This window comes from Sus scrofa, chromosome 11, assembly GCF_054392235.1.
Source record: "Sus scrofa isolate SSC_HxYL_T2T_F1_AM1 chromosome 11, Sscrofa_HxYL_maternal_Yorkshire_Landrace_v2.0, whole genome shotgun sequence".
NCBI lineage: Eukaryota > Metazoa > Chordata > Mammalia > Artiodactyla > Suidae > Sus > Sus scrofa.
Window position 1 is genome coordinate 63,851,241 of NC_139393.1, and position 23,927 is coordinate 63,875,167.

The 23,927-nt window shown below is 32.0% G+C and overlaps 1 protein-coding gene across 1 annotated transcript in view; it reads right to left on the bottom strand.

Moving 5' to 3' along the window:
* SLITRK6 (SLIT and NTRK like family member 6) overlaps positions 1-23,927 on the bottom strand; it is a 389,468-nt gene that overhangs the window by 329,907 nt on the left and 35,634 nt on the right. The window contains exon 2 of the mRNA XM_084982479.1: positions 5,675-5,778. The gene's annotated coding sequence lies outside the window, so the exon portion shown is untranslated. The remainder of the gene's footprint in view (positions 1-5,674; positions 5,779-23,927) is intronic.

The following is a 23,927-nucleotide window of genomic DNA, read 5'->3' on the forward strand; positions in this document are numbered from 1 at the left end:
CCAAAATAAAAACAATCAATCCTTATAGTGTCAATAATTATTTACATAATCGAATTAACTTCAAATAAAAAATGATGATATGAGTCTATCTCTAACAATTGAGAGATTCCCTTAGTTGCAACACTTGTTAAATTAGCTAGAAAAAAACTCAAAATGAAATTAAGTATTTTTAGTGCTGCAGGATGTATATGTACAAGCAAAAAATATGGTGGCTTATTTTAGGAAATATTTGTTCAGAGTAAACTGAGGTATGTTCATTTTCCAACTGAGTAATTCAAATTAATTCATATTTATAAATATCTATTTTTATTTATTTTCCTTTTCTGACTGATGCTTGCTTTTGCAGCAGAAACTTTTAAAATTTGTGTCAATATTAATTATGAGAAATGGCTCAAAATTGTTTATAATTTTAGTTATTTGTAATCATTATGGTAAATATATAAAATGTTTGTATTTGAAGTAAGTCTAATATTATCATAGCTTTGTGCTTATTATAAATTAAATTGGACAATCCAAATATCTAATAAAGCATTAAGGAAATACGAGGTAAATAGTCACAGTATATATGCAGTACTCATTTTTACTGAATACTTTTAAATACTTCAATCATATTTAGCAAATAATAACTTTTCTAAAATACTTCTTTTTATATAATCTCAAGGATAAATTTTTTAAATGAAGGAAAGTGTTAAAACAAACTGAAATATGACAGTTCCAAGTTAAATTTAAAATTTAAATTAGAGTTTAAGGTAAAATTTTCTTGCATACTCAATGATTTTTCTTCCTTGAAATTTCTTCCCCTTGTAATTCAAAGTCTTTGTCCTCAGACATGCTAAAAATGCTACTAAAGAATGAATATATCACTTAACAATTTATCAGACACCTACTGTATTGATTTTGTTTTGTTGCTGTAACAAATTGCCAGAAACGTAGTGGCTTAAAATAGCTACTAAAACAGATTTATTATCTGAACATTTTGGAAGACTGGTGCTTGAAAAATGGATTTCACTAGGCTTAAATCAAGGAGTGGGCAAGGTTGTGTCTCTCTCTGGAATCTCTTGGAGAGAATCATTCCCTGCCTATGCTTCTAGAGGATGGGCCCTTTCCAGCAAATAGTAAATGATTCCTGCTTCCATTTTCAAATTTTCTCTGACTAATGATCTGCTTCCCTCTTAAAAGGACCCCTGTGATGACAATGGCCCATCCACATATTCCAAAATAATTGTTCCATCTGAAGATACTAAATTTAATCAAGTATCCATAGTCCCTTTTGCCATATAAAATTTTTTATGGAGATTAGGATATAAACATCTTAGAGAATTGTTATGCTGCTTACCCATTCTACTGTAAAAAATATTTTTGGTATGTAGTTGAAAACAAAAGGGAAGTGATTCATAGACCTTGAAGGCCAGAGAACAATGAAAATATGGAAAATAGGTATTAGTAATGAGAGAAAGATATAGGAGATAAATTTCCAAATGTAGGAAACATTCAGATCTTGATGGTCCTTTAAATCATTTTAAATATTTTATCTTCAGGAGAGAAGTTAAATGATTTATGATCTCTCTTAGATGGGAATTCTTAAGCTTTATGAATATCACCCTCATGAAGTAGAGGATAGAGTAGGATATGACAGAGCTAATACTGTTACAGTTGTAGATGGTTGCTTTAGTACATGCAAGAATTAACTATAATATGAACAAATCTGTTATCAGTTAGATGCTAGATGAAAAGAATATTCAGTAAATGTTAAAAGTGGAAGAAGTATAAAATATCCATTTTGTGGAGTGAGTGAATAAAATAAAAATATTTTAAAAGAGCTGCCAGATATTATTAAGGTCCAGATGGTGGTTGATAAGTATGACATTGTACTTGCACTTGTAACTCTTTCTTTAGTAGTACTTATCAGCTTGAGTTTAAGACAAGGTCAGGCATTGTCAAAGAGATATCTTAAAAAATAACCTTGCTAGAAAATTTAGAATGTATATGTAAAAGTTGAAGTATATAGATTATGAAAGCTTAGCCAAGTATAAAGATGAAAAGATGTACAGCTTCTTATGGACACACAAAATGAATGTAGAGCCAGAAGAGCATTAATTTCAAAGAGACTCATGACAGTTGCATTGGGAATAAACACCCAGTAGAAGGCTCTCCTTATAGAACACAAATCTTCAGCTCACCTTGTGAAAGGTATACCACTGTCAAGTTAAACATTCTATGAGACCAAAGAATGGGGTGGAAAAGAGAACCTAGAGATTTTTAAAAAGACATTAAACGGAGAAGTTGAATGGTTAAAAGATCAATGTCTGGTGGAGAAATATGTTGCCGTCTATGTTGCCATCTCTCATTAGTTCCAGGACATAATATAATAAGTCTATTTTATAATTACATCATCTTCTTGATTACCTTTTTTCCTTCATTCTCATTCTGAATGCTCATTCAAACCCTCACCCTGCCCAAACTGAAAAATCAATTGTATAACTTGATAACTTGAGATATTTGCATTTACATATCTGAGGTTCCTTTTTTTTTTTTTTTTTTTTTTTTTTTACTTTTTAGGGCTGTACTCATGGCATTCAGAAGTTCCCTGGCTTGGGGTTGTTTGGACCTGAGGCTGCTGGCTGAGAGCAAAGCCAGATCTGAGCTGTGTCTGTGAACTACACTATAGCTCATGGCAACGCCAAATTCTTAACTCAATGAATGGGGCCAGGGATCCAACCCACGTTCTCATGGATATTAGTTGAGTTCATTACTGCTGAACCACAGGGGAATTCCCTGAGATTTTTTTTTTAAGCTCTCGTTCTCATATTTTGATGCCCCCTTTGTCCTTAGACTCTAATTTAAGATATCACTAGTAAAGCATATTCAAGGAGGTATCTGACCTTTAAACAAGTCTGAAACAATTTGGCCTGCAGATTGCCCCTCTTCTTCTCTGACCTTTCACTCATGGATTTTGACATATTTCTTATTATTAGAAAAATGAAGACAAAAATTATAGGTGGATAAGTAAGAACTCTCCAAAAAATGTCAGCAAGTCTTCTAGCCTTTTACTGACCAGGAATGCAGCCGAGGAGAAAAATGTTTCATTTAGAAAATGGGATTATTACAAAAGGGAGAGGATTCATGCAGGTCAGTAAGAGTATGTAGTAAATCCAAGCAGACAGAGTTAAGGAGCTTTCATCAATCAGTAAGTATAAAGTAAATGTCAAATGATTTGTTAGCACAATAAAGGCTATAGGATGTCAGAAAAAGATTTGTTATTTTAGTCACAAAAATGTCACAGAGAAAATAGAACCTGAGTGCTATACGGAAGAAAAGCTACATTGAACGGGATTCTCGTGTGGAGAGTGATATATGCACTATGATTATGTCTTGGTATATGCTATATTGTGATTTTCACTTATTAATACATTACAGAAGATGAAACATGAAAGACTTCTCTATACTAATATATGAATTTACACTTTGAAAGTGTCCATATTTTTCAGAATTTTTATCTTCTCAAATTAACTTATATCTTGTTTTTACATGAATTTTGCTTACTTTGTGCCAGACATGATCTTCTTTACCAGGTAGAAAAGACTTATTTAGAAAATATAATTTGGAAAATTTCCAGATATTATTTTGGTTATATGCTTATAATCTCATGTAGATCAGGTAACTAAGGATTAATCACAATAAAATAAGGGGATGAGAGAAGTATTATGAGGACAAGGAATGTATCTGGTTGCTTCATAGGTAGTTAAAGCAAGAGTAGGTACTAAAATCCTAGATTATTTGAAATTAATGTGGACATCTCTAGAATAACAACCATATTTTTCTACATGGAATTTATTTTTTTTAAGAGTTACTCCTCACTACTGGTAGTATACCTGAACCCCAAGCCCCAAAGACCTTAGTTCAAGTTCTAGAGTTGTCATTTAGTAGTTTTATATGCTTAGTTATTTATTTTCTCAGAGGCCCAGTTTATTTATTAAAAAAAATCAACAGTGATATGTAACCATTATACTTCTTAATATTTTAAAATGAGGTATAAAGTTTCTAAGAAGATTAAATATGCACATCTACCAAACATGCATGTTTTCTCTGGAGGTAAATAACTGGGTAAACTATTTTATAAGATTTCTTATTGAAAAAAAAATAAGAAAAAAGGAAAAACTGGCTACAGAATTTTCTCAGTATAACATATTTGTCTATAACAAATGGATACATTACCATTTTGACCTGATAGTTTATTTTATTCAGTTTATTTCTTGAGGTATAGCAGATAATTGCTTTAAAAAATCCATTGTTTGGATGATCTTAAATAAACTGTCTGTCTCTATAAATATACATACATGTACATATAAAGTTTTTTTCATTTCCACAATTACCTAAGACTTATGCATTAATACTTGATATCTTCATATTAAAAAGTATGGCTATTTTTAAAATAGGAAACGCTCAGTTAAATTAATGGTGAGTCATAAAAATTAACAAAACAACAACCATGAAGTGCTAAGTTACATAACTGGAAAAGGTTTATAAAAATTTGGCTGCTTCAGTTATAATGATTTAAACATAAAGTCACACTCGGAAACCAGATTTAGAGATCATCTAGTTCATAAACTCTAAAAAGGCATGGGTAATAACTTCTGGAATACTATAGTACATGTCAGAATATCTTGATTTCTGAAGGCAGAACTATTAAGGTATTTTGATAAAGGAGGAATTAAAGGGGAAATTATACAAAGCAGTCTTTACCTGCAACTAAAATAAGAATATGAATGCATAGTTGCGGAACTAGATATAAGACAAGTTTGAAATTCAAGTCTTCTGAAAAATGTTCTGGTGCTGTGATTGTCATGTTATCCAGCCAGTATTTCTATAAACACTCAGTAAATTTTCACAAGTTGCTCATAAATAGTGACAAATGACACATAGCTTGTATATTCAAAACTCAGAAAAGAAGGGACTTCCAAGAACATATAGAAAAAAATATGTCTATGAAAATTGAAGAGATCTCAAACTTGGCAAAGTTGTCAACTCTTTGACCCTGGGATTATCATCCAGAGTGATAATCTGCAAGCTATGACTTACGGGGAATCTGTAAATCATAGCTCTGTAAATAAAATAATTGTTATTTACTATCTCCCTCGTCCTAACAAACTAGACTTCTAACCATATCTGTCTATCTAACTTGTTTCAGACCCTTACCCTAGATCCCAGCTTCAGAGTCAGAGTTAGGTGACAGGTGCTCTAACAGTGTTTAAGTACGTGATCAGTGATTATGAAATGTGCAGCTCTGGCTCACAGGATTACCTTTAGTGATAGATCTGTAATTTGTTCCACAAATTTTTTTATAATTGCAGATGCCATAATAACTTTTAATAGCCTGACTTCTGCCTACTTAGATTTTAAATTTGATGGTCCAAGCAATTCACATTTCTTATCTTAATGTATTTCCCCAAGTCCCCCTTCATTTTATGCTGTGGACTTACCTCAGAATTTGTGCGTCCCTTAACCACTGTCACCTTTTGTGGACATTGGATTCCTTTCTTCTAATCCCTAAATATCTGAAAACCACTGAGGAGGGCCCCCAGAATCTTTCTGGGAATAATCTTTTTTAAAAAAAATTGTTTGGATCAGAGAGCTGCACACAAGGGCGTGGAGCTCAAATCTGAGAGAGACTTACCCAGAGGAAGACTGAGCTCAAAGTGTTTAGAGGCGTCTTGCCTGTGAGTATCCTCTTGCAGGCCATTAATAGCTGGATGCAGATCCTTTCCTCTTGACCAAAAACTGTTAAGAATTCATAAAGAAAATTTAGGTGATATAAACAAACTTTTATTCAACTCCTCTAAAGAGCGCAGCAAAATAAGGCAGAAGGCTTTTTAAAAATAAGAATACAGAAAGAACACAGAATAAAAAAATAGAAAATATCTGATTGTTTTGGACTACATAACCAACCTTATCTAGGGTGAAAAACAAGGAAATAAAAACAACTCAGAGTTGGGCTGGCATTTGGGGATTGGCTGATTGAAAATATTATGTTTCTGGTCAAGCAAAGCATTTATAACAGCACGGAATATTGGTTTGCTAACGTGGCATTCTGGGAAGAAGAAATTTATTTCAACACTATTAGGACCTTCCATTTGAGAAAAAAATTTTTCTATAGGGCACTTAATCTATATGGAATCATGCAGGTGATTCCTATGATATAGCTCACACTGTAAATACTACAATTCCAGCCAGGGCTTTGCCACAGAGTCAGGTCAATTCTGCTCCCAGAGACCATTACTATACTTATTATAATGTTAGAAAGGTGATACTGGAAGTGAAGTAGTTATCCATATTAAATAAATATTTGGCTCAGTTTATCCTGACTGGAATTGATTTTCTTAGCACTGCACAATTACTACTGATACAGTTAATACTTTGACAGCATTTAGGAAATACAAGTACCATACTTAGGGAATAGAAATTTCTACTATGATAAGTCAACATATAAAATAAAAAATTTAGAGTTTTGCATCATACATAATACTCTGGTCAAATATATCAACTGATATAGGATTAAATACAGTGGAGATACCTTTCCACAAGGCATCCGAAGTAATGTTCACAACTGTTTCCACATTCTAGGGTTAAACGATGGGACTTTAACCCTAGTATCAACTTTCTAATCATTTATTTTGAGACAAAAGTCCAAGGATTAAATGTAATAATTGAGGTTAATAATGAATTTAGATCAGTCAAATATTTTCAAAATTTGAAGTCCTTAGAATGACAAGCTTTCTAAAATTTCACTTAATGGCTTTTGGGGCTTAGATCAACTGAAAAGGAATAACACTGAATGAGGTTAATAGTTGAGGCATAATGAACGTTGGAAATCTAATCTTTACACATGTATAAGATGGTATTTGTATACTTGTATAAGGCAAGCTTATTTTTTTTTCTTTTTATGGCATACCTGTAGCATATGGAAGATCTCAAGTTAGGAGACAAATCAGAGCTGCACTGGAGGCCTAAGCCACAGCCATGGCAGCACGGGATCCGAGCCACATTTGCAACCTATGCAGAAGCTTGCGACCATGCCAGATCCTTAACCCACTGAGCAAGGCCAGGGGTCAAAACCAAATCCTCACGGAGAAAATGTCAGGTTCTTAAACCCCTGAGCCATAAGGGGAATTCCAAGCTTATTTTTGACTAATTAGAGATCTCATGCAATAGACTAATGCAATATTTGGGAAAATGTTTGAAATTAGAACAACGGTATTTGTGTAGGAACCTATACATTACGAGAGAAAACAATCAAAACAATAGAAAGAATAGAAGAAAGAACAAGAAAAAAATATGATCATATGGGCAAATAACCAATATAAATATATGTATATAACTAAATCTGCATAAATAATGTGTTTACATACATCAAATCTATGTATACATTTATATATACATATATAAACACGTGTATTATACATAGGTATATGTGTGTGTGTGTGTGTGTGTATGAACATATATTTTTATTTTTACAGTGATAACTGTGACATATGCAAGTTCCTGAGCTAAGGGTCAAATTAGAGCTACAAATGCTGGCCAGTGCCACAAAAACAGCAATGCTGGATCAAAGCTATATCGGCAACCCCTGCCACAGATTGTGGCAACCCCAGATGCTTAACCCACTAAAAGATGCCAGGAGTCCAACCCTCATCCTCACAGAGACAATGTTGGGTCCTTAACCCCCTGAGCCACAATGGGAACTCCTATATGTTTTATATAGGCGTATTTTATTCAGCATTTTATCAATTAATCTAATAAAAACAATTATTTAACTCAGGGATTCATAATGTCTATAAAACATTCTGAAAAAAAAGTAATTATAAAATTATCATTTGGTTATATATTATTTTGTTTATTTCTAATCTGTTTTCTTTTTTGTCTACATTATGTTAAGTTTCTTTTTTGTCTACATCATGTTAAGCAAAAGTGTTAAAACCTTGTTTGCATCTCTGTATAATTTGGGAGGTGATTTTATTATATATTTTACTGGGTTTTAAAGCAGCTGAAAAACATTTAGTCATTTGTAAGTACTAAAGGTCACCTTTAAATTGACCCAAAAATAGCTGAATCCTTTCCTAAATGAGTCATCTTCCTTTGGGATGACTTACAGTGAATCTGTCTCAAGTACTCAAGGTCACACTGTTTCTTTGACCATGTTTATATTTACAAGGCTGGCTCATGACCAGATATAACAGAGACTGGTACTCTGAGTTATTGGTTAGTTCAGATAACTTTTATAGAATGATGGACTTTCTGAGTAGAACACTTTCTGAGTCTTAGATTATGATATAGATGATCAGAGGGACCTTGTGGGTCCTTACAATATTAATTTAAAAGGTGTTTTGGAGTTCCCACTGTGGCTAAGTGGTAATAAACTCGACTAGTGTCCGTGAGGATGCAGGTTCAATCCCTGGCCCCACTTAGCGGGTTAAGGATCCATCATTGCTGTAGCTGTGGTGTAGGCCAGCAGCTCTGATTCAACCTCTAGACTGGAACCTCCATATGATATAGATGCAGCCCTAAAAAAAAAAAAAAAAAAGAAAAAAGAAAAGTGTCCTTTTCTAAAGAAATGTTCCCTTTATTGTTCGGTAATCTGAAAAAAATGTTACTGGAATAGCAAAATGGCAGAGGTCGTTGGTTTTATCTGAGAATGGTTTATAGACTAAATTATATGAGCTTAACTCATGGGGGTATAAATCCTAAGGGAACACCTCATATAAGCCTTGCAGTAACATGAAACATTGCCATCAGAGATATGTATTGCTAATGATTTGGCTTGATAGATTGGGTGAGTAACCTCGTGTTGCTTCCTATTACAAATGTGTATGCATTATAAAATTATTTATTTATTTACTGCTTTGTTCAATTCTGTCTGAAGACCGTATAGTATAAATTTAGAGTAAAAGAAAAAATTTAAGCCACTTAAGTTTTGCCTCAACACATTTTGGTCAAACAGTTTTAAGAACTCATTTATTTCTAGTACTTCAGTAGTCTGATAAAGGTAGAAACTGTGTAAGTGTGTCTCAGTCTGGAAGACCAATGATATACCCTTACAGATTTCTTAGTAAAAATATATCAGAGTATAATTTGATAGAAAAAGCTATAATCATATTTTCAAAAATCACAAGATACTCTTTCAAAGGAGAAGATGCTATGTAAATAGACATTGGTGTCAGAAGATAATAGTCTCAAAGCACAAAATGTTAAACTGAAAAATATGCACTAGTAATAATGATGTTAAGATTTTTTGATCAGATGTAGAGTATAGAAACTGAGTTTTTAAAAAGCCAAATTATGTATTGTTTGTTAGAATACCAAGATCTTGAGGCAAATTCAGAAGAGGTATATTGGTATATATAGATTGGTATATTTCTAAGAATATTAGTACTCAAATTTCTCATCTAGTCAAATTATTTTAACTTCATTAAATCTTATCTTGCTTTGGATTTATTTTTCTGTCTTTCCTTTACTCCCAATCCCTGCCAATTCTCCTACTGTAAAAGCTTGGTTATTGATTTAAGACCTCCCTCCATGTTTGTTGGTTTGGTTTTTGTTTGTTTGTTTTTTACTGCACCTGAAGCATGTGGAAGTTTTCAGCTCAGGGACTGGTCCCGTGCTATAGTAGCAACCAGAGCCACATCGGTGACGATATCAAATCCTTAGCCCACTGCACCACAAAGGAATTCCCTTTCTCCTTTTTTAATATAAGATTCTGCACTATAAATTTCCCTCTGAACACTGATTTTACTTCATTTTATAAGTTTTTCATTTAATTTAATTATTTTATAATTTTCCTCATGATTTCTTATTATTAGATTTTTGTTTGAGTTGACTCTGACCTACACTGTTGCAGTAATAGAAGTCTCCTTTTCTGGTTAATCACAGAAGTCTGATTTTCTGTACAATCACAGTCTGTTACTAACAATAGATCTCAATGATCTTTTTTATGATTCTTTTTATTCTCTACCTAGAAATATTATGCTTAGAGAGCAAAATAAAATTTAATTTTTAAAATGGCATTCCATTTAATTAGACTCATCATTTCCTTCATGCATAACAGGTCCTTGACTTTAACTATAAGTACATTTCATTAGACTCATTTCCTTCATGCTTAATAAGTCCTTAACTTTAACTATAAATATTTTTGTTTTGTTCGTAAAGGGGCTAGAATCATTACAATCAAACTAAAAGTAAAAGTATCTCACAATAACAACAGCTGTATGAACCTTTAGCCTGAATTTTTCTGATCATACACAAATATCTAGTTAAAACTGCATTAGTATATCTTTCAATTTGCACTTATTCACCAAACAAAATAATCTAACTGACATTTCACACCACTTTTAGATTTTTATTTTATATGCACAATACTGTTTGAAAATAAATAACTTCTGATTTTAATATAAGATGAATTATCTGCTTGCATATTATAATAAGAAAAGCACTCCCAGAAAGGTATCCAGAGAGAACCAAGAGAATTTTAAATGTGGTTATAGGCTCTAGTATGTTGTTTAAATTTTGATTCGATTAGACTCTCTATATAAATTTTATTTATTTACTTATTTTGGCTACACTCAGAGCAGGTGGAAGTTCTGAGGCCAGGGATCAAACATGTGCCACAGCAGTGACCCAGACTGCTACAGCGTCAAAGCTGGATCCTTAAGCTTCTGCACCACAAGGGAACTCCAATATAAATTTTAAATGGGTGATTGAATTCCTTTCAATAACCTTACATCTAGTAAAGTTTTAAATTTTATTTCTGTTTGTCTTCTTTTCCCCCATGCATTAAAGGAATAATCCCTTAGAGGGCAGAACCTCATTAATTAGAATCTTCAGGGGTTGAAAAGAACATGCTATTTAATTTCTACTTACTTAAAGACTAATTAGAAAGTTTTTTTTTTTTGTTTCCATACTCTGGGGTAAAAAAGAGAACATTGTAATGACTAAGGAAAGTATAATCTCTAAATTATGTAGGGTAATTGATTAAGTCATATTTTCATTCTGTGATTATAACATAACAGAATGAAGGAGCTTAAAATTTACATATACAAGTGCATATAATCAGCTTATTAATAATTAGCAAATGCTATTTGATTGTAATACCATTTTACATTAAAATAATATTTGAATCTACAACCCAGTTAGTATTTCACTGAGATAAATATTTAATTTGAATTTTCATATTTTAAAAATAATTGTTTTATTGCTTATCATAATTTCGGTACATAATGGCACACAATGAAATGTGAGCTTACAGATTTTAATTTTAATGGATCTAGAGATATTATGACAACATTTTAAACGGAGGTATGTGAAAATGCAAAAATAATTTTATTCTGTTGCCATAAATTTGAATCAAGGTGTTATTTCGATCTGTGGTAAAAGTAGATGGGTCAAGTTATAAAACCCATAAAAAGAAAACAATTGTATTAATTAAAAACACAGTGAGAGACAAAGTGCTCTGATTATATGAATAGAAAATCATTAAATTTCATAAATATTTAGAAGCTTAAGTAATATTTATTTTAGCTGCTTCTATGTCTATGTTATTTCATCACATATTATTAAATAGCCAATAGTTTTTTTAATGGACTTAGTTTGTGTAAACCTTGGCCCGTAAATAAAAGAGCTAAGTAACTATTTTTAGTTTATCTGATTAGTTTTAGATCGTTAACATCATATTCATAACCAAGATGCAATTCTCAGTAATAATAACCATACTTTAAAATGACATATGTATGGAGTTCCCGTCGTGGCGCAGTGGTTAACAAATCCGACTAGGAACCATGAGGTGGCGGGTTTGGTCCCTGCCCTTGCTCAGTGGGTTAACGATCTGGCGTTGCCGTGAGCTGTGGTGTAGGTTGCAGGCGCGGCTCGGATCCCGCGTTGCTGTGGCTCTGGTGTAGGCCGGCGGCTACAGCTCCGATTGGACCCCTAGCCTGGGAACCTCCATATGCCGCGAGAGCGGCCCAAAGAAATAGCAAAAAGACAAAATAAATAAATAAATAAATAAATTGACATATGTTTCTTATGCTGAAACTAATACATTATTCAGCTGTTAAGTAATATTAAAATGCTAACCCCTGGCTTTATAACCAGAGATAAAATAAAAAGAAATTAAGTCAAAAACTATAAATAGCAGAAGCAGGGCAATGAACAAGAATCTAAGGAATATAGCTTTTCTCTTTGTGCCACTGAAATGAGGGTCTATTGTGTTGCCCTCCAAACATAAAATTACAGTTAGGTATCTTTGTCTAGTATTGGACTGGGTTTCTTCCTTGAGAATTTATGATGCTGGCTGTGATTTTCAATAAGATTTTTGCGTAATTTATTACATAACTATTTATACTCTGTCGTTACTTACAACAAAACTACACTCAAGGGTATACATATATTACTTTTGTTACTGTTTTAAAATGTCCTCTATTTTATGAATTTATTATGCTTAATTCTGAATGAAATCACCAGGTAAATGGAACTGTCAGGTTTTTACAGGTGATGATAAATAAAATCACTTTAGACATCTTAATGCTCTTTTGTGTTAAAAGTAAAGGGATTACAGTGGTGACAACGCTATATTGAGAACAAATGATTAAATTCTCCATGACAGAGTTAAAGGAATACTATTAGTAGGATATCAAAAACTGGGATCATTTCAGACAATAAGAAATAAATCTTCTATTAGAGTGATATGGATGTAGAAATTATGCAAAAGGACTGATCCTTTAGCCTTACTCTTTCTATTAGGAAGGGACTCATTATCCAGTTGCTATCACTCTCAACTGCATAAAATGGAACTCACTCAACAGCCCCTAATGGTAAACAAGGCACTGGTGATGACTAGTCATCTGAAAAATGCTGATATATGGAAAAATGAGGACAGAGAACTGAGCTGAGAAAGAAAGTCCTAGTGGAGCTGCCTGCATTGCAAATGTTCAATGGATGAGAGGTACATAGTTTTTTTCTGAGAGTTAAATGAACATGGGTGTAGGTTTATTGGTTTTCAATGGTCTTGCCTGAGAGTCACATACCAGATAAGGAGAACATGAATTCCAAACACAACAAAAGTGGCCATGCATGTCTGTTAGTAGCTAAGCCCTGGGCACTCCTCCTGTACCAGAACCTGTGAGTGAAGCCTTCCTCAGGCCCTTCAAAAATCAGTAATGTATGCTTATGTGAGAGCTAGTTTTTATAAGTTTGTCATACAGAGAAAACAAATCCTTGACCAATGCTTTATCGAGAAGCAGCAGCTGTGTTAGGGAAGCAAACAAACAATAAACACATTTTTCTTTCATCGCAACTGAGGACCAAGAAGAACGAGGCAAGGAAGTAAGGATAAAACATAGAATGTCTCTTTTATTCCACTGAGAGCTATTGGGACCATATGTCCAGCCTTTACAGGAAGAAAAAATGGGATTAAGATATTATATTAATATTTTACATAGACACTAAATCTGTTACCTAAACTATAATAGACAATATAATCAATATTATATAGGCAGTTATTGGAAGCAGATTTTGATATTGATAAAGGTGATCTATTATTTACCAGAAAAAAAAAAAGAAGTTGTTCAACAGAATATTGTTGATAACTGTTACTGGAAAGGTAAGAAGACCAAATCATATTATTGTTTCAGCAAGTTGAGATTTTGAAACAAATGTATTTGCCTTATGTATATACATTTACATATATATATATATATATATATATATACACACACATACATATATTGACAAACTAACCATTTTTCTACCTGACTACTCCTTAAAACTTTGCTACGAATAATAGCATACAAACAAGAGAAATTCTAATTGATTTAATATATATAAAATTAATGAATTTATAAAATTTTATGAATATAACATTGCATAATATTTATAAATTTACTGTATTAAATTTTACATGATAAAATAGTCATAAAAATTGGAATTATGCTGTTGTTTCATTGTTACTTGGTAGAAAATAGCAGAGGCATCACTCTCTAATGTAGGACATGTTTCATCTTCATTCAGACCACAAGGAGATTTGCCATGGGGACATTCAACCAGACCAAGGGTATAAGACTCTAAAAGCTTTAAATCCCTGTAGATTGTTGGGTTTCTCCTCATCTCCAAGGTCATAATTATTCAGAAACTTGAGAAATATATTACTTAAGGGATTGATAGAAAGCATATAGTCTACTCACTTTAATACTGAAAGGTTTACTTTCTTATGAAATTAGAAACTTTCACAAAGACTAAAACTAACAGAAGAGAAGTATTCAAGCGAAGTTAATAAAAATGCCCTACAGCTATGATCTGTAAGATTGGAGTCTGATGGGAATTGAATGTGTCACTTTACACTCTATTGCAGTACTCACATCTTTTCAATTTTTAAAGTTAAAATAAAATCTTGCCTGAAACTTTACATTTGAATGTCAGTAGAAGACATTTTTAAATCTTTTATAACAATGTGTAATTTCAGATTTCTATCCAAAGTGAGACAGAGCTTTTAAATAAAATAATTTTCAGCTAATGTATTATTAAAATATTGTTTTAACCAGAATTATGAAGAAAGCTAACTACAATGTTTTACATTAAATTATCATTAATCCTTAAAAATAACCTCTTTCCACTATGAATTTTCCCAATAATGGTAGAATAGGGAGCAATAGTAATGCAAATGTGAGATTTAGAAGTTTTTTTCTTATTAGTTCAATTTTTTAATCTACATTTTTTTTTTTTACAAATATTTTCTGATTGTCCGCAACTTTCAGGCACTGTTTGAAATGCTGACTGTACCAGTAGAAAAACAAAATCCAATTTCTTTGGTCTTACAACTAGGGATAAACTGGTAATAAATAAATGTGTATATAACACACACCATGTGTCATTAAGGGATGTGAATAAGATGAAAGAAAATTAAGAGGCTAGAAATAAAAGGGATGGGGTGAGTATACAGCCAGTTTTAATAGCCATTTTGACCTGTGCAGTCACAATGCCCCATTTACAGGAGGACCCTGTGTTTGGGTTAGAAGTTAATGCTTCTACTGTCTTGAAATTCTTTTTGTGTGTGTGTCTCTTTTTTTTTTTTTTTTTTTTTTTTTTTTAAGGGCAGCACAACAAAGCATATCAAAGTTCCCAGGCTAGAGGTCACATCAGAGCTGCAGCTGCTGGCCTATACCACAGCCACAGCAATGTAGGATCCAAGCTACAACACTGGTTCCCCAACTCACTGAGCAAGGCCAGGGACTGAACCTGCATCCTCATGGATACTAGTCTGATTCACTTCACTGAGCCACAATGGGAACTCCCACAATTATTTTTTAATTTCTTTTTATTTCCCCAATACATTATTTTTCTTCCACAATAGCGTTTTATATGCTGCTAAATTTAACTTAATAGAAAGCAAGAGTTGCAGTTATAAGAGTTTAGTACCCATTCTCACTGTAGCAAATGATTAGACTAGTTCCCACTAGATGCAACTTTGAGGGGATAATCCAGTCAATGGGGGGAGAAAGAGCAGCATCTTTAATTAAAGGGCATAGGGAACACAAACAAAATAAGGACAACAGACTCTAAAAAATAACAGAATAACTTTCTCATGGATGCCATGCTTATTCACAGAATGAGCTTACACTCTACTAGCTAACATTCTTCAATACGAGCATGCTTTTATCCCAGTTACCCAGCAAGAGCTAAGCAATGGTTTTAAAGAAATAAATTCCACCACATGTACAGCAAATACTTAAATATCCTGCCCTGTAATATGAGGGCTGGTTATTCTTCTCTCTTTGTGGACTGAATTACTGGATGTGTCACTGAGATAAAAGAGCCTTTGTTCTTATGACTGCATAAGGAAGGATTTAGAAGGTCGTCTTTATTTATCAGAAAATTACTTACCACAAGCCACTTAGCAATAGAAAACCACAATGAGAATGTCTAAGCTACGATATTGCCAATGTAAAGGGCCCACGTTGCAACCACGAGAACACAAATCAAAATATTCAGGCTTGGGAGTTCCCATCCTGGCATGGGAAAACAAATCCAACTAGGAACCATGGGGTTTTAGGTTCAATCCCTGCCCTTGCTCAGTGGGTTAAGGATCTGGCATTGCCGTGAACTGTGGTGTAGGTTGAAGACACTGCTTGGATCTGGCATTGCTGTGGCTCTGGCGTAGGGCAGCAGCTGTAGCTCTGACTGGACCCCTAGCCTGGGAACCATATGCCATAGGTGTGCCCCTAAATTGACCAAAAAAAAAAAAAAAATTCAGTCTTAAGTTTGGATGCTGAACTAATAATAACTAATAAGAATAATAGTTCGGATTAGGTATTTAATAGGAGGGTCAGATATACTTCTGGTTTATCCTGTGTTGTTGATCTCATTCTGACTTTATGATCTCTGACATCCTACCAATTTTTTTTTTAAACAACCTTAAACTGACCCACAAGGCTCTGTACAAAAACAAAACTACTAACTTACCAATGGAGACCCATATAATACAACCTCAAGCCTTGTCCTGCTCTGGAGGTCCAGTTTTGTGGAAGCACTTATGGCCTCCTAAAGAGAAAATGAGCTGGAGTGAGACAGGGCTAAGAAGAGATGCTATCCTGCTGGGAGAAGCTGTGAGCATATACTCATATTTTAGTCTAAGAAAAGCACAGAATTACTTACTACTATTGTGTGGTATGTTTGTGTTCTGAAATTTAACTTTTATCCCCATTTGTTCATTTAACAATGAGAGAATATTATATATAGACAATAACTAAACTATAATGTTAACAGTATTTTTTCTTTATGAACTGCTTGGGGAAAGCAAAATCTGGTTAAGTATTTGTGCTCTGAAAGCCTTATGTTTGTATATGACTAAAGTGAATGGGTACTAAAAAAAATCTACTTGTTAAAATCTAATGAGGTAGTTTCCAAGTCAGATTTTAAGGAGTTTCTATCATTTTATTCAAATAGTTAACTTTCCTTTACAGTAGTTTAAGTCTAAAAAATTATTTATTTGAATTTTTATTTAAATTTATGTGTAATTGAAAATATTATCCACAGTAAATTCTCTTGAAAACCTTTTAAAATAAATTACATATTTTCTCTTACTTTACAAGCCCAAGCAAATGTACTCAATACAATGCATTTAATTTAGTTAGTATTTTTGATAGATGAATAGGAAAGAAAAGAAGGAAAGGGAGGAAAGAAGGGAGGGAAAAAAGAAGTTAGACTCTGATGGGGATTTTTCTCATGGAAACAAGGATCACCACAGGAAATTAGTCATGATTTTTAAAAGACACAGGATGTGTCTATTATTATTATTACATTATTATTCTATAAAAAGTTATTGAAAAATAACCCCAAAATGCCTTATGGCTGACATAAAAGGGCTTAAACAAATCCAGTTCTACAACAAAAGAAAATATCAGAAGATCATTTTTAACACTTAAAGCTATAATTCTAAAATAAACCTAAGTGGTTGTTTAAATCCCTAAGTATTCAATTCATCATGGATGCAATTAATGCATGCCAATATTTTTTCTCACAAAATAAAGATTTATTTAAACATATAATGGCTAATATATACCATATGTTTTCAGAGCCAATAAATGATATGAACATATTTTTGTAATTGGGATTTAAATACCACACACAAAATCTGCAATTAATTTAGCTCATACAACGTATGCAAACACACACAGATATACATTGGAAATACATAAGTGAATAATTTTTTACTAAATTTTTAAAGCATGTTTCTCATGCTTTAAATATGTGGTGGCATATTGAAATTTGAAATACGCTATTGGTAACTCTTCTTGAATTTTTCCATATTTTATCTAAGTCAAACATGAATAGATATGCTTTTTACACTGAACTAAATAAAAACATTGGATGTATTGTATCTAAAAACAGTTTCTATCCTTGCTGTGAACTGAATATGTGTTTTCAGTAAAAATCATTGACTTTGTTGAGTATCCTACAACACTTAAATGATCATGGAAATAATGTATTTTTAAAGGATGGCAATGGTACATATTAAAATTTTATTTCTCACATTTGTATCAATGTTCTCTATGTAATTTACATATTTATTTTCTCTTAGATTAAGTCTGACAGGTTTGGATACTCATAACAAATCAAATATGTCAAGTAAGTAGTTCAAGTCAAATATAAAACCCTTATTTTTAACTACAAAAGAAAAGATTTAGATATTCCTAGGACTAATGCTAAAATGGTTCTTGTTTTAATTCTAACACTTTCATCATAGAATCATGTCCTCCTAAAACATGACTGATATTATACTAAGGAGGATGAATGTGCCCCCAGGCAATGATACTGGCTAATCCTTGTCTTCTATAATTTGCCTCTACTGTTAAAAGTCTTCTTAAAATTTGTAATACAGATTCAGCATGTTGCTATGTTTATCAGATATAGAGCTGAGTAACAGACTAAAACAAGTTTCCTAATTACTTTAACACTATATATGTTTCAAACAATATACAAGTCATACCAAATTATTAAAAATGAATGTTCAGGCATATTTAGTCTTATAACTTCTTAAGAAAAGAAAGTAATTACATCTAATGGAAAAGAAATTGGTTATTTAATTTTCAAAAATAATCAAACTATGAAGAATAGGAACTGAATGTTAATTAGAAAATATATATAATTTTGAACCTATTTATAAATGAGCAATTATCAAATACTTGTGGATAGCTAAAAATCCTTCATATGGAATTTAACTGAATTATAAAATAGCATATCTCACAAATGCAGCATTATTTAAAAGACACTCAATTTTTTCTTAAATATTTATGCTAAATTATATACCTTTTTCAGAAGTAAATATAAAGCAGCAGCTTCCTCTAACTTTGAATAGGTTTTATTTACATTCATGGTTGTTCTGCTCTCAATTTCTGCATTGCTCTATGTTATTTAAGATGAAATGAACAACTACATCATGTAATGATGCTTTTTAAAGCAAGATTACAACATAAAAGCCCAATAAGTGTAATGATTGTGGTCATCAAATTAATCAAGTGATTTTTCCTTTCGAAACAAGATAGCACGAATCACTCACTCACTAAATATATCAAGGATTACTGTGCTCATATTTGGAAGAGACAGGTATGATTTTCCCCATGAATTTAATCTGAGCAATCACTTACACAAAATATTCTTTGAAACTTGCTATCGCTTTTCTCATTTAATGGCTGGTGATAAACACTTAGCTGAGATGTTTGCTTATTAATAGTTTTCCTGGTTAATGAGTGTTTCTAAATATTTTTTAGTACATTTATCAATCATATATTGAAAATTCAAGCTTAATCTATTTTAAGAAAAATGAATTTGTGAACATAATTAAAAAGTATTGGCCTAGTTGCAAAAGATTAGAAAAAAACAAATGAAAAAACCCTCACACAATGGAATTGGCTGACCTATAGGCATAAAGTGGTAAAAGGATTCTTGCACTATTAGTTCCACGTAGTCTCCAGATAACATGATGCTTGATTCATCTGACAGAATAATTCAATTTTCCCTCTTGTGAGTGGCCCCCATAAAATTATACCAAACTGGATTAATCTGAATTATGTGCATTACAGTTAACAATAAATATAGATAAAAATGAAACAGTATACTCTTTACTAGAAATTTTGTGTAATGAATATCATTCACCCAAAATATAGAAAGGGTGTAATAACTGAATATAAAAAAGTATTATATCCTAACAGTTATGAATAAACAAATCTAATTTCAAATATTTAACAGTGAAATGGGATGATGTCATGCTTTATTGTATAGAATAGTTGAGCAATACTAACAGAGTCTGAGCTGAGGCATGATTTTAGTTTGACAGTAAACATTTGCTCTAATTTGTGACTTAGAAGTAACTTAACCCCACAGAGGAACTATCTGTTTAAATCTTTAGGGATTTAATATATTAATTTATATATAAATTTTATAGGGTGTATACACATATGCATGCCTTATATGTATATGTACACATGCCTTAGTGTATGAAGACTAACTGACCATAGTAATGTCTGTGTATATGCATACATACATACATTTATGTATATATATGTATATATATACACATATATGTGCATACATATGTATCACATATATACATTTCATGTGCACTGGATTATACATATGATACAGTGAATATAGAATATATATGTGATATAGTGGGAAACTGTCTGCTTAATGTACACTTTGAAACAATTATGTAGATGCACCTGAAAGGTTTTACATTATGGACAAGAAGGAGTTACATGGTACAAAGCCAGTCTACTTGCCTTCTGCTTCTAAGAGGGGACTCCCACAAGTGACATACAACTTATCTTGATCAATCTATTCTGCTGCTTTAAAACTTTTAAAACCAATGATAGTATGGAAAATAAAATAAATATACTCAAATTACTCTCCTAAAGTTCATATTAATTGGCCATAAGTCTTTATAAAAAATAAAGTTTGATAATCTACTTAGTTATCTAGGTTGTCTTGAGAAATGAAATGTGTAATAGCAGTTATCCTTAAATTCTCTTTCTCTTTCATTTGTTAAAAAAAGTTGTATTGATGTAGAGTTGATTAAAATGTTGTGATAAATTCTGCTGTACAACATAGTGATTCAGTTATACATATACACACATCCATTCTTTTTTAGATTCTTTTTGATTGCCAAGTTGGTCATCCTGCTTAAATATATTTTGTACCAATTATTTCCTTCCATGTTCTGTGCCACACTTTAATTAAGGGCCTCATGTTTTTGCCAAATAATTCTCATATCATCTGGCAAGTCTCCATAAATTAATTCTCCCCAGTGCTAACATATCCAATATGTAGATCTGCTTAAAAGAGTCTTCTACTTAAAATCTCCCAAGACACTTCCCAGACTACATATTATTTGGTATGGCATATGAAATAAGAAACCTTTCATGGTCTGATCCTTCAATATTCAACTTTAACTCTCCCAGTATTTAATATATTCTATATCATCTGAACATTTTAAATGACTGTGATCCTTTGAGGTTACCTCTAAAAATATTCCCACTTTCTATATCTTTGTTTCTCATTAGCTATCAAATGAGTAGTCCTACTTATCTGTAAAGACATACTTTAAATGCTACCTGTTTATAAAACTTTCTCCAGTTTTCTATACTATTAGACCTATAGGACCACCCCTACCATTTTATTCACATTTCAGTGGATCTTTTTAAAATAATGAATTATAATAATTTTAAAATATGTTGTATTAGGCACCCACTTATAATAGCCATCTCTTCTGTGTAAGAACTGGGCCTGATGCATTTTTGAATCCTTAGAAAAAAACAACATTCCGTGCACATTTTCCATTAAAACTGTACATTTTAGTACGAGGATTAACTCCTTCAAATGTACACTGTTATCTAGAATATTTATATGTATCTAACAAACATACCTCGTGTATGCACTTGTGTATATGTATGTCAACATGATTTTATTATAAAGATGCTTTTTTTCACAATTTTTTAGCTTTTTAAATAATCAAATGTGGTTTCTCTTTCAAGTATTTTTTGATTTTCTTATGTCTAAGCTGCAACATTTCTATTTTCCTTCCAACACTCTTAGATATTAAAATGTTAATACTCATTAGGTCTCCAGAAAGTGCTTTCCATTTGTCCATTACATTTAACCAGATATTTGCTTTTCTTATCCAACACTCCATTGAGAAGCAATAACCTGCTTTCCAGTATTAAACTCATTATCATTTGCCTTCAAGAGGTTCTCTAAAATATTTAAAATATATTTTCACATTGCTAGTAGTTTCCACGTTATAGACCTCTCAATGATCACTTAAGATAATGTTACATTAAACTAACCTGACTCTTCTATCATAAAAAAACACAGGTTATACTGATGACTGATGTAGATTTAGATAAGAAATATCTGCTATGTCATTTCACATATTATAAAAATATTATCTTGAATAATAAAAATCTCATCTGCACTACTAAGCTGATATTGTAGATATGTACATATATTTTTTTTTGCAGAGAGATTTGGAATGCAGTTTCAAAAATTATAGAAAACCTCATCAGCTCATGGTAAGTGAAAAGATTTTCATTTCATTTCTCAAATGTTTATCTCATTAGTAAAATATACTTGTCAAATTGTATTTCATGTAGGAAATATAGGGCAATAAAGAGAAGAGCAAAGCCACTAAAAATATAGGGCAATAAAGAGAAGAGCAAAGCCACTAAAAAGAATCAGAATACAATATCTGAATAATATACACTGTTAATTTAGAAATTTTGATTATTCTAATTGAAAGTTTGCTTTGTATCATACTTTGTGGTTAAATCAAATTATTTCACAAGAGAAAATAAATTAGGGAGTTCCCACTGTTGCTCAGAGGTAACGAACCCTACTAGTATCCGTGAGGACACGAGTTCAGTCCCTGACCTCACTCAGTGGGTTGGGCATCGGTATTGCAGTGAGCTGTGGTATGGGTCTCAGACAAGGTTTCTGTGGCTGTCGTTTTAGGCTGATAGTTAGCTCCAATTTGACCCCTGGCCTGGAAACTTCCGTATGCCACGGGTGCAGCTGTAAAAAGCGAAGAAAAAAAAAAAAGGGAGAGAGAGAGAGAGAAAGTTGTCTATATGTTGAAAACAATCATTTGGGTGAATCTGCCATTAAACTGTTTTAATAATAGAAATATGAACCCTTTACTTTGTGTTCTATTTATGCATTCATGGTATGTATTACTGGTTAGGATTCACTGAAGTGTGAAGCCATGAACCATAAAAATCACAGTCTCCTTTATAAGATATATTTACAAAGCAGCTCTCAAATAACCTTCAGAGAATACATGTTGTTACTGTAAAGAACCTTGGTAGCCTATTTTATACAAAGAGGTCATGCATGACATCACTGACTAGAGTGTGTAGCAATAGTAATTACCATATCATTTTGTTTTTATTCTTAGCTGCCCTGGGTCACCTATGACCAAATAATAGTAATAATAATAATATTATTATTATTATTATTATTATTATAAGAATTACATTCAAAGTGATTATGTTTTTTGTGGAGATATTATCATCTATGGATAGTACTTATTGGACAGTTTGAACCTCTATTTTGTAGTCTTGATTTATATGCAATCATGTAATTATATGATGGATCATCCATTAAATATAATATTGAAAATATGTGAAAGACAAAAAAAGTAGAAATTACTCCAATTTTAGATTATCTAGGATGATCTTTTTAACAAAGAAATTTAATAAATGACTTAAATGTCACAACACAGCTGCTTGCCACTATTTAGGCCTGTTTTATTCGTTTGGTTTTAGTTTTTAACAGTTACCAAAAATTGTATTAATAAGTACATCAAATTTCTTATTCTTTAAGCTGAAATGTTGTCTGTTGAGCAGTATAACCTGAAAATATTTACTAGAAATATTACCATAGTAAAATACTTTAAACATTATTTAATAAATATTTTAAACACATATTATGAGAGTAAGGCATTTAAAAAATACTTTGTAATACAATAAGTCAATAACACTTTTGATTTCAAGATATAACCTGGCTAGCAGGATACTAAAGATATAACACAAGCTATAATATAGTGTGATATCTGTTAAAAAACAGTGCTATAAATAAAGTACTCAAAAGTATTGAGGAAAAAGGGGTTAATTTGGTTTCTTGATTCAGGAAGGATTTGGTGTTGCTGAATTGGATTTTGAAGTGTGTGTACTTAGTCCAGAGGAAACAAAATAGAACCAATTTAGGCAGAAAGAAAAATATTATAATTGCCCAACGAAGGAATGAAGTGACCCCTGATTTTTCTCTAAAAATACGTGTCCCACATACACAAAAAAGAAATATAAGTGTGTCCAATATTTAGATGTATTTGAAAA